This window comes from Schistocerca cancellata, chromosome 7 (genome assembly GCF_023864275.1).
Source record: "Schistocerca cancellata isolate TAMUIC-IGC-003103 chromosome 7, iqSchCanc2.1, whole genome shotgun sequence".
Classification (NCBI taxonomy): Eukaryota; Metazoa; Arthropoda; class Insecta; order Orthoptera; family Acrididae; genus Schistocerca; species Schistocerca cancellata.
The window spans coordinates 109,989,820-110,001,849 of NC_064632.1; the positions used below are offsets into that span (position 1 = coordinate 109,989,820).

A 12,030-nucleotide genomic window follows, 5' to 3' on the forward strand; every position below is an offset into this window, starting at 1 on the left:
CGAGCAGTGCCGGGGCGGCGCGGCGTGTCAGTGCGAGCTGACGCAGCACTGTTAGGCGTGTCTGCGTCCGTCAGGCGTCCGCTAGGGTGGTCTGCGCCGCTGAGTCGGCAATGCGTCATCTGTGACGTCACGTCAGGCGCCTGAGGGCGTGCGGCCGCGGCCGGCTGTTGATTGGCTGCTGCTGCGAGCGCGCCGGTCCGATACAGGGCGGTGGGTAGATGCCTGCTGTCAGCGCGAGGAACACGCAGCCACCGGCGCCGACGTCCGCGCCAATAACCGCCGCCTCTGCCTCATACAGCCGGCGACGGATGGACGACGCGCGCGATGAGCAGGGCCGAGGGTACAGCGCCACGTTTCCGTTTCTGCGATTCAGCCCGCTGCTCTGCCATAATGCACCTCATCCAATACCCTGTTCTCCGTGCCCATGACGGACCGTGTAATGTCAGTGCACAAAAAGGCTAGATTTCAACAACAGTCCGACATTGAGGATATAAGTGACGGAGCTAAAGCCTAACTGGACAAAGGTAAGACCACAGAATGCACGGTAGGGGGCACTCACAGGCGGGCTGTGAGGTGTGACGTCACTGTGAACCATCTCGCACGCCGCATTGCAATGAAACACATGACGTACAAATGTTAAACTCATACCAATATATGAATGTGATGTAGATTTTTTTCTATTTTTGTGAATATTCCAGCTCAGGACCACATTCCAATTTTAGTTCTTCGCTCTTTTCTTCTCTTCCAGTACGCTTTCATCTGTTCACTACGATTCTTCTTTCTGTCTTCAGACCATTTCGAACAGTCTTTTTAGCTACCCTGCCTTGGACCCTTCCATTTTCAATACACTACTGGCCATTAAAATTGCTACACCACGAAGATGACGTGCTACAGACGCGAAATTTAACCGACAGGAAGAAGGTGCTGTGATATGCAAATGATTAGCTTTTCAGAGCATTCACACAAGGTTGGCGCCGGTGGCGGCACCTACAACGAGCTGACATGAGGAAAGTTTCCAACCGATTTCTCATACACAAACAGCAGTTGACCGGTGTTGCCTGGTGAAACGTTGTTATGATGCTTCGTGTAAGGCGGAGACATGCGTACCATCACGTTTCCGACTTTGATAAAGGTCGGATTGTAGCCTATCGCGATTGCAGTTTATCGTATCGCGGCATTGCTGCTCGCGTTGGTCGTGATCCAATGACTGTTAGCAGAATATGGAATCGCTGGGTTCAGGAGGGTAATACGGACCGCCGTGCTAGATCCCAACGGCCTCGTTTCACTAGCAGTCGAGATGACAGGCATCTTGTCCGCATGGCTGTAACGGATCGTGCAGCCACGTCTCGATCCCGGAGTCAACAGATGGGGACGTTTGCAAGACAACCACCATCTGCACGAATAGTTCGACGACGTTTGCAGCAGCGTGGACTACCAGCTCAGAGACCATGGCTGCTGTTACCCTTGACGCTGCATCACAGACAGGATCGCCTGCGATGGTGTACTCAACGGCGAACCTGGGTGCACGAATGGCAAAACGTCATTTTTCGGATGAATCCAGGTTCTGTTTACAGCATCATGATGGTCGCATCCGCGTTTGGCGACATCGCGGTGAACGCACATTGGAAGCGTGTATTCGTCACGCTATACTGGCGTATCAGCCGGCGTGATGGTATGGGGTGCCATTGGTTACATGTCTCGGTCATCTCTTGTTGGCATTGACGGCACTTTGAACAGTGGGCGTTACATTTCAGATTTGTTACGACCCGTGGCTCTACCCCTCATTCGATCCCTGCGAAACCCTACATTTCAGCAGGATAATGCACGACCGCATGTTGCAGGTCCTGTGCGGGCCTTTCTGGATACAGAAAATGTTCGAATGCTGCCCTGGCCAGCACTTTCTCCAGATCTCTCACCAACTGAAAACGTCTGGTCAATGGTGGCCGAGCAAGTGGCTCGTCACAATACGCCCATCACTACTCCTGATGATCTGCTGTATGGTGTTGTTGTTGCATGTGTTGTTGTGTGTACCCGTACACACCATCCAAGCTCTGAGTCAGTTCCCAGGCGTATCAAGGCCGTTATTACGGCCAGAGGTGGTTGTTCTGGGTACTGATTTCTCATGATCTATGCATCCAAATTCCGTGAAAATGTAATCACATGTCATTTCTAGTATAATATATTTGTCCAAAGAATACCCGTTTATCATCTGCATTTCTTCTTGGTGTAGCAATTTCAATGGCCAATAGTGTACTTTCTCCGAATTCTCTGTTCGTTATATCTTTTGTTTTTATATCGTTCCTTTCTAAATCCTTTTTTACTTCGTTGACCCAGCCTGTTGTGGACTTCCTACCACACAAGTACTTGAAAATCTTATTAGCTGATCTACTGTCTTGCATTCGAAATAAATGTCCGAAAAACATGTCTTCTTTTTCTCATTACATTCGAAATATTTTCTATATTTTGGTATATTTCGGTATTACTTCGTAATTCCCAACCTGCTGCTATATTTTGTGGTCCTAATATTTTCCTCATAATTCACCTTTCTAATACTTCTAATTTATCTAAATTATAGTATAATGCCAGGCATTAGTTTGCATATACAGGATTGCGTAACTACCGATCAATTAGAAGCCGTCTACGGGCTACATAAGGCCATAAGGCCACCACAGCAGCATATTTGACAGTCAGTTGCAACGAAGAAGAATCCGGTAATCGTCGAAAGCTTGAGATTTTACTCTGAACTGACGCAGGAAGAAGCCCGTGACTGTTTCATGCCTGAGTATTCTTTTAATTGTGACTTCACTAGGAAGAGGATATGTCAATATGTCCGTGATAAAAGATAACTGTTTATAAGACAGGCAACGTCAAGCTGCAGCCTTTGAAATACCTTCAGATGACAGTTAATACAGTCCTTTCACAACCACTTGTTGCTGAAGTCAGGAAAATAGCCGTGAGTGACTTTTCGACCCTGTTTAATTTCCGTAACTCAGCGAGTGCATTTAGAAAGACGACCCCATAAATCTGCATTCTTCTGACTAAGATCTTTTATTTTCGTTTCAATAATTCCTAATTGTTGGCGTAAGCACGCATTACAGCATTCACAACAGTGTCTGTTCTCACGGTTAAAGTTTTGACTAGTTGTAATTTCTTAATTAGTTGGTAATATACTTCCCTGTAAAACGGTAACTTCGTTTTATGCCAAGACGTACTGGGCTCATTACTACGGCCTAAAGAAGTAAGGCAGATTTAGCATTGGAATAGCATGAGTCTTCAACTTGCTTTTCGAAGGAAACAGATCATTTTTCAAATGCCTTTCGTAATTTGAATCAGTAAAATGTATTGATCACACATAAGCATTTTCAACTGAAAACGAATCAGCACGTCTGCACGCATTTCCATTTTTGTTCCGTGTCACAATTTTTTGGAAATATAAGAAATTTAATTCCTGACTTTTACTTTGTCTGCTGTGTGATGAGTAACAAACCATTGTTTTTCACATAAAAACTTATTCTAATAAATCACTCAATACACTGATAATTACTGCGTAACTCTGTACTCAGTCAATCAGTTACTAACAAAAAGCCCGCATCTCGTGGTCGTGCGGTAGCGTTCTCGCTTCCCACGCCCGGGTTCCCGGGTTCGATTCCCGGCGGGGTCAGGGATTTTCTCTGCCTCGTGATGGCTGGGTGTTGTGTGATGTCCTTAGGTTAGTTAGGTTTAAGTAGTTCTAAGTTCTAGGGGACTGATGACCTAAGATGTTAAGTCCCATAGTGCTCAGAGACCACTAATAAAAAATAAAACTGCCGCAAAACAACCTTGCAACCACTTGTAAACACAAATAAGAGCGCCAGTTGCTTTCACTCTGACGTCAAATCGCTGCTTCTTACTGCTCATACACCTCGTGATCCCTGCCAGTAATTATAGTATGGATGACACCTAAAAGGCTTCCCGGCTGATGGACTTCTAATAAATGTCTATTCAACAAACAAAATCTTATCTATAAAACTGTGGGATTTCGTGGCCGTCGTTATTAACGGTAAACTCTTCTCACCGACGGCTTTGTGGCCGAACGGTTCTAGGCGCTTCAGTCTGGAACCGCGCCACCGCTACGGTCGCACGTTCGAACCCTGCCTCGGGCATGAATGTGTGTGAGTCCTTAGGTTAGTTAGGTTTAAGTAGTTCTAAGTTCTAGGGGACTGATGACCTCAGATGTTTAGTTCCATAGTTTGCAGAGCCATCTGAACCATTTGAACCTCTTCTCACTCGTTTGGCTGTGTCATATCCCTCTCCAAACTTCCTCAATACTCGACGTTTCGATCCGTGTGCTCGGATCTCCTTAAGGATTCCACTAGTGTCCCTCAACGGCTCAACACTGTCGAAAGACAGTTGTCACGTTTCTCAAAGCGCGGGCAAATGGTCTTTTCCAAGTCAGTGCAACACACACTTTTGACAGCATTCAGCCTTTCAAGGAAACGAGTGGAACCCAGAGGGCCGCACGGGGCAGCCGGCGGTCCAAGCGCCTTGCCACGGTTCACGCGCCTTGCTACAGTTCGCGCGGCTCCCCCCGTCGGAGGTTCGAGTCTTTCCTCGGGCATGGGTATGTGTGTTGTCCTAAGCGTAACTTAGTTTACGTTGGATTGTTGGATTAAGTAGTGTGTAAGCCTAGGGACCGATGACCTCAGCAGTTTGGTCCCATAGGATCTTACCAATCCCGAGGAAAATCCGGCAGACAGAAGGAATAATACGACGCAGCCTAAAGACTCAGAAGATATTATTAGCAAAATGTGTTTATTTGCAGTGCTATCTTCCGTGGCAGCTGTTACACATAAATTATTAGTATTCGGAACCGACCGCCCACCGTGTCATCCTCCGCAAATGGTGCAACTGGATGCGGCATAGAAGGGCACAGGGCCAACACAATGCTCTCCCGGTCATCCTCAGTTTTCGTGACCTGGAGCCTCCACTTCTGAATCAAAAAGCTCCTCAGCTGGCGGCATCACACGGCTGATTGAACGCCAAATCCCTGGCAGTACCCGGAATCGAACCCGGGTCCTACGCACGGTATTCAGCCGCGCTGACCACGCAGCTATGGAGAGAGACAAGAATGGTTTCCGCATCTTCAACGGCTATTCTTGAAATATTTTATATAATATTTCTACATTTTGTTACTTATAGGTTAAATTTGGCGTTCAGTCTATTTACGGTTTTTTTTCCTCTTGTTCACATGTTCTGAGGTTTACTACTTTTTCTCTATCTGTTAGCGGAGGCAGACGTAAAAAAACAAACAAAATAATGGAGAGGGGGGGGGGGGGAGCGCTGCACATTCATCTTCCATTTTTAAACCGTAGCCTCCGGTAACAAAGATGAAAAAAGCAGTGAATTTTTGAACATGTTAATTGGAGGAAAAAACACTGTAAGTAAATTAAATGCCAAATTTATACGCAAATATTGTTTCCAATCTTTAATTGCAGTAAGCTAATTGAACAAAACAATAACAACTGAAAATTAGAGAAAGTGCACTGTACTCGTATAACCGGTTTCACTTGTTCAAAATGCAACAATCTGTTAATATGCTGACATGGCAGTAACATGACGCGAGGATGATATTTGTGACAACTTAAACCGGTTATAAAATGCAATCAATGTGATTTTCTCGGCTGACGTGGCATTTCTACAGAAAAAACAGTCGTGCTTTATAATGCCCAATAGAACGGCCCGTTCTCATATTCGCTTGAACTGAGTCAATGAAAGCACGATGAACGCGCTGTGACATGAATATCACTTCTCCCAACACTTAGTTCCATAAATTCCGTCGGTCGAAAATAGCTGGTAAAACATTCGTAGCATAATTGTAATCCAGAATATACAGTAAGAAACTGCCAACTAAGTGAAGAACTATTTAATATACAACTAACGATGTTCGTTATCTATGTACACCTGGATGAACTTAATCTAAGTAAGTGGTGGAATTGTCGTTTTTCGAAAGCCGCAATCCAACCAGAGGCATTCAGTGACAAAGAAGACTTTCGTACACGAGCTATAGCGCTATACATTTAGAAGATCCTGCTCCAACAGTGATATTTCGGAGGATAAGTTTAGAACTGATGCAGGACTTTTTACTTACTCGTGTAAGATGGACTGCATTCAACCTAGCTGTATAGAATATAAAACCAAGGCAACGGCAACACAAGAGTGACTACAAATTTATAAGCACACATTGTCTCTCCACGCATGTCAAAGCCCGGCCATAACCGATAATCCAAAGAAGAATGGAAGAATGTGGACAAATTTGAGTGTGTCTTAGTCACTGAACCAGTTCAGTCTTTACATCCGTTACGTTACATCACACTTAACAACTGAGGACTACATCATTTCACAACATAATCGGGGCTCTTTCATTTCTGTTGTATCATGTAGATACAGTAAGATGACACTCTTCAGACCATTTACTCACGTTTGGGTGGAGTACACATACCTCACTTTCAGTTTTAATCTGCGCGGGCTATACACATGATAATTCCACATATAGCCTGTTACGAGCAAAAGGGTTCATGAACGGCGATGAACATTGTAAAATGAGAGAAGAAATCTATTTTGACGTCAGTATAGATGCGTTGTTTTGTGAATATCTCATTGCAAAGCTTATATGGCATGGAATTTAGCACCAAATTATCCGATGAATATTTTAATTTAAGATGTGCAGTTTCTTACATTGCCACAAGAGCAAGGACATAATTTCTTGTCGCTGAGACTGTATACGTGTTCAGTGAGTTTTCATATGAGATATGTCGGGTGCGCTCACAAATAAGGGACACATTTCTTGCCATACTATTAATGATGTGGATTTCTCGCGGCCAGGACGAGTTTGTTTTGAGAAGGGTTCCTATGTTGGCAGAACACACTAGAACTTGTGAATCGGCCTAACATGCATCTCTCTTTTCTCAAACGAACAATAAGAAGTAAACAACATTAATAAGAAGTCCAGTCATGTGGCAGCACCAAATACAGGGATGCAGTTAGCGGAAGAGGGGGACACACTCAGTGAGAAAAACACATCCATCTAACTACAATAGTGATTGGCTAAAGGACACAAACATGTATTTCATGAACTACTTAAATCTCGAAAAATGTTGAAATCGGTCGCAGATATTCACGGAGGAGGTTATAGTCTACAGGAGGTGGCAGACAGAAGTTTCCTTTTTGGAGCATGTTGCTATCTAAATCAGGGATACACTGCAATTTGGTTATTTATTGAGCTAATAGCAAGTTTTGACTGAAGGGTGAAATTTAGAGCGGTTCATTAAACTAACTTCATTATCTCGGTAGAATGGCCTGTTCGAGTAATGATCCACTCTAGGGAAGGGAATTTTTTTTGAATAATTCGGGGGGCTTTGCCGTTTCAGCATTCACCACCAATCAGCCAATAATTGGGGAACGAGAACTACTTTTAATTTTAGATCAGTATTTCCCAGAAAGAAAATAAAGCCGTGTGTGTGTGTGTGTGTGTGTGTGTGTGTGTGTGTGTGTGTGTGCGTGCATACGGAGCATGAGTGAAAGGCAACAGGCATACTTCTAGAAAGTGTTTGACGCAGTGCCTCATTGCATGCTATTAATAAAGGTCCGAGCATACAGATTAGATTCCTAGATATGTGTGTGGCTCGAAAACTTCTCAAGTAAAAGAGCCCAGTAAGTTGTCCTGGACGGCGACGTTCACCAGAGACAAGAAGGGTATCGTGAATATTGTCCTAGAGAAGTATGACAGAACCGCTTTTGTTCTCTACACACATAAATGATCTGCCGGACAGGGTGAGCGGCACTAAGCCACTGTTTGCTGATAACATCGTAAATTAGTGCAGATGAGTGGGCAAAACAGTCCCATAATGTTCGAATACAGTATTAGTGGTGTGCTTGTTGGCGTGGTCACGTCGATTAGATATCTTGGCGTAACGTTGCAAAACGATAACAAAAGGAACGAGCACGTAAGATTAGCTGTAGAGAATGCGAATGGTCGACTTGGGTTCACTGGGAGAATTTTAGGAAAGTTAGGTCATCTTTGAAGGAGATCGTGAGTAGCGCTCGACTGTTTGGGTTCGTCACAAGGTCAGATTAAATAGAGACATCGGAGGAATTCAGAAGTGCGGTGTTACATTTATCACCAGTAGGTTCTATTAAAAAAATGTTCAAATGTGTGTGAAATCTTATGGGACTCAACTGCTAAGGTCATAAGTCCCTAAGCTTACACACTACTTAACCTAAATTATCCTAAGGACAAATACACACACCCATGCCCGAGGGAGGACTCGAACCTCCGCCGGGACCAGCCGCACAGTCCATGACTGCAGCGCGAAAGACCGCTCGGCTAATCCCGCGCGGCAGTAGGTTCTATTAAACACGCGAGTATTACGGAATGTTTCGTGAATTCAAATGGGAATTCCTGGAGGGTAGACGAGGTACTTTTCACGAAACAGTACTGAGAAAATTTAGAGAGCTGGAATTTGAAGTACACTGCAGAACAGTTGTACTGCCGCCAACGTACAGTTCGCGAAATGAACGGGAGGACAAAGTAAGAGGAGTTATAGCTCATACGGAGGCATACAGACAGTCGTTTTTACCACGCTGCATTTGCGAGTGGAACAAGAAAGGGAATGACTAGTACGTGGACTTGCGGAGCGTGCATGTAGGTGGAAAGTCCATGATTTTCTCGACACGTTCAGTGTACCAATGTCGTTCCGAATCGCTGCCGTATTCTTTGCGTGGAAGTATTTGGCCCAGGAGACTACGAGATTTTTAGTTCCTGAACTCTTAGTATCTTCGGGAAGAAGAAACTAGGAGGGATTAAATGAAACAGTCGTGTACTATTTCCTGTTCAGTGGTCAGATCCAGAGTTCTGAACGTTAAAACTGTCGTACATAAGCACGCACTGACTGACCTTGTCACACGTGACAAAGAGGAGCTGGGATACTTATCAAAAGAATTTAACAAGTAGGCTGCAGAGCGTAGGAACTTTATTGGACTCCACGATTAAAGTGTTTTCTTCGCCGATTGCGGTATTATTACCTCTCGTGCTTTGTACATCATCCGGTCAACACGTACGACGGCGTGGACGTTTTTTCGACTTCTCGGAACGCAAAAAATCTGCAGCTTATCAGGCCATTGTCGCTGGATGACTCCAAAGCTCTTCTGATGCATGTGCAAACTGCTGAATTCGACAGACAGGTACAAGATCCTGGCGTGTCAGCGCTGGTGCCGGCTCTGTCGTGTGCTGGTGCCATCCGTCTCGCAGACGACCTCAGTTGACGACGTACTGAAGATAAGGCGCTGTCTGCGCCCGCCGCGCACCACAGCTCGCTTCGGCGCGCAGCCACGGACTTCCCGGGAGAGCAGCGAAATCAGCTACTGCTGTGTGCGCAGTCACAGCTGAGTGCCGAAACTTACCACACTGCTTCCACCGCCATCGAAAGATTCACCGAGTGCGACAAATGTTGCCTACCACGATCGGTTCCATTCGCAATTAAAATAGTGATTATGACAAGTTTCAAAAAATATGAAAGTGTTCCTCACATAACTGCAAGACAGCATTGTTACTATTGCCTAATTTTCTAGTTTTTATAGAAAGTAATCTCATTTTTCATACTGCTGCAATTTTGAGTAACAGTTTGACCATGATTACATTGGAATTCTTTCTACATAGCACAAAAGATCTCACGGCGTGAATGAAAAAAGACTTTTTCATGTATAGTGTAAAAATCATTTTAAAACATCCAATTGCCATTCGGTCTCCTTGTGAGTACAATATCGAACTCTCGACGAAATTTTCCATCTTCGTTAGGAAGAACTGACTGTCGTGGCGCCGACCGAGGTGGCCGCGCGGTTCTTGACGCTACAGTCTGACACCACGCGACCGCTACGGTCGCAGGTTCGAATCCTGCCTCCGGCATGGATGTGTGTGATGTTCTTAGGTTAGTTAGGTTTAAGTAGTTCTAAGTTCTAGGCGACTGTTGACCTCAGATGTTAAGTCCCATAGTGCTCAGAGCCATTTGAACCATTTTTTTGACTGTCGTGGCTACTCTTATGCTAACCGTTTCTAACCAACAGACGGCTCTTGTTCGATCGGCGCGCATAATATACTGTTATTGGCTGATGTTTCACAACAGTGAACTTTAATCCAGTTTTCTAGTCTCGAAAGCATTACAGAAATGGCGAACTGCTCCGCAACTTCAAAGATTTCGTGCGTAGCTTCTCAAGTTGACGAACCTTGCCCGCAATTTCCTCCCCGCAGAGGAAGACAAGGAGACTGTGTCCAAGAGTTTCGACTTGTATTTTTCAGGTATATCCACTGTCAATTTTAATCGGCAGTATTCCTGTACCTCTTTTTTCCTTCCCCCGTATAGTTATGTTCCTCTTCCTGAGCATCCAGGCCATAATTTCTCATTCTGTTGTTGATGTTTTGTCAACGGCCTAGTCGCAGTGGTAACACCGGTTCCCGTCAGATCACCTAAGATAAGCGCTGTCGGGCTTGGATAGTACTTGGATGGGTGACCGACCGGATCTGCCGAGCGCTGTTGGCAAGAGGGGTGCATTCAGCCGTCGAGAGGACAATTGAGGAGCCATGTGGTTGAGACGTAGCGGCATCGGCCACGCAAAATGACAACGGCCGGTAGAGCGGTGAGCTGACGCCATGCCTCCCCAAATCCGCATCCAGTGACGCCTATCAGCTGAAGAAGACACGACACTTGGTCGGCACCGTCGGGCCTTCCGAGTCCTCTTCGGACGGAGGAGACGTTATGCTTTCCCGTGTGACACGCTCTGCACACTATCCCAATAGTCTGAAGCAACAGTTTTCAATGCTCTGTGCAAAATTCTACCAGGCGGCTCCCTCTTTCATTTCTTAGCCCCAATCCATATTCACCTACTACGTTTCCTTCTCTCCCTTTTCCTACACTCGAATTCCAGTCACCCATGACTATTAAATTTTCGTCTCCCTTCAATGGCAAGGAAAGCGTTTCTGAAGAAGAGAAATTTGTTAACATCGAGTATTGATTTAAGTGTCAGGAAGTCATTTCTGAAAGTATTTGTATGGAGTGTAGCCATGTATGGAAGTGAAACATGGACGGTAAATAGTTTGGACAAGAAGAGAATAGAAGCTTTCGAAATGTGGTGCTACACAAGAATGCTGAAGATTAGATGGGTAGATCACATAACTAATGAGGAAGTATTGAATAGGATTGGGGAGAAGAGAAGTTTGTGGCACAACTTGACCAGAAGAAGGGATCGGTTGGTAGAACATGTTCTGAGGCATCAAGGGATCACCAATTTAGTATTGGAGGGCAGCGTGGAGGGTAAAAATCGTAGGGGGAGACCAAGAGATGAATACACTAAGCAGATTCAGAAGGATGTAGGTTGCAGTAGGTACTGGGAGATGAAGAAGCTTGCACAGGATAGAGTAGCATGGAGAGCTGCATCAAACCAGTCTCAGGACTGAAGACCATAACAACAACAACAACGCAGCCTTGTTCGGATCGAATTTCCTACTATGTTTTTAACAGCACATTATATTTTTCTTTCTGTTCTTCATTTCACATCGCTTTCGCAATTAAATTATTTCTAGCAAAAAATCTGTAAAAACAATAAGTTGAAATATAATCCAAATTAAATAGAAGAGAGATCTTCCCTTTAACCTATCACCACACTATTCTTTTGTGTGTATCTTTTTACACCGCAACCCATTATCGACAACTGGCGAAGGGAGATTTTGCATTGGATTTATTTAAATTACGCATTCCCTTGTAGCTGCCGATTTCTACTTGTAATTATATTTTGAAGCAGTAGGCTGATTCCTGTTTCCCTTTCAGGATACGCCTGTAATACTCTACAAAACGACCAAGGAGCCAGTTGGTGCCTATTCTTTCAGTTTCGCGATACGGCCACATATCTTGTGCTGTGAGTAGTTCTATTCTGATTATTATTTTAAGAAACACAGCAACAACCAGCCACTTTCTATTTTATTTTCTATTTACGCCAATATGT

General features: G+C 44.7%; 1 pseudogene; it reads left to right on the plus strand.

The window, feature by feature from the left end:
* The first annotated feature begins 10,452 nt into the window (after window positions 1-10,452).
* Window positions 10,453-10,571, plus strand: LOC126093803 (5S ribosomal RNA; annotated as a pseudogene).
* The last annotated feature ends 1,459 nt before the right edge of the window (window positions 10,572-12,030 follow it).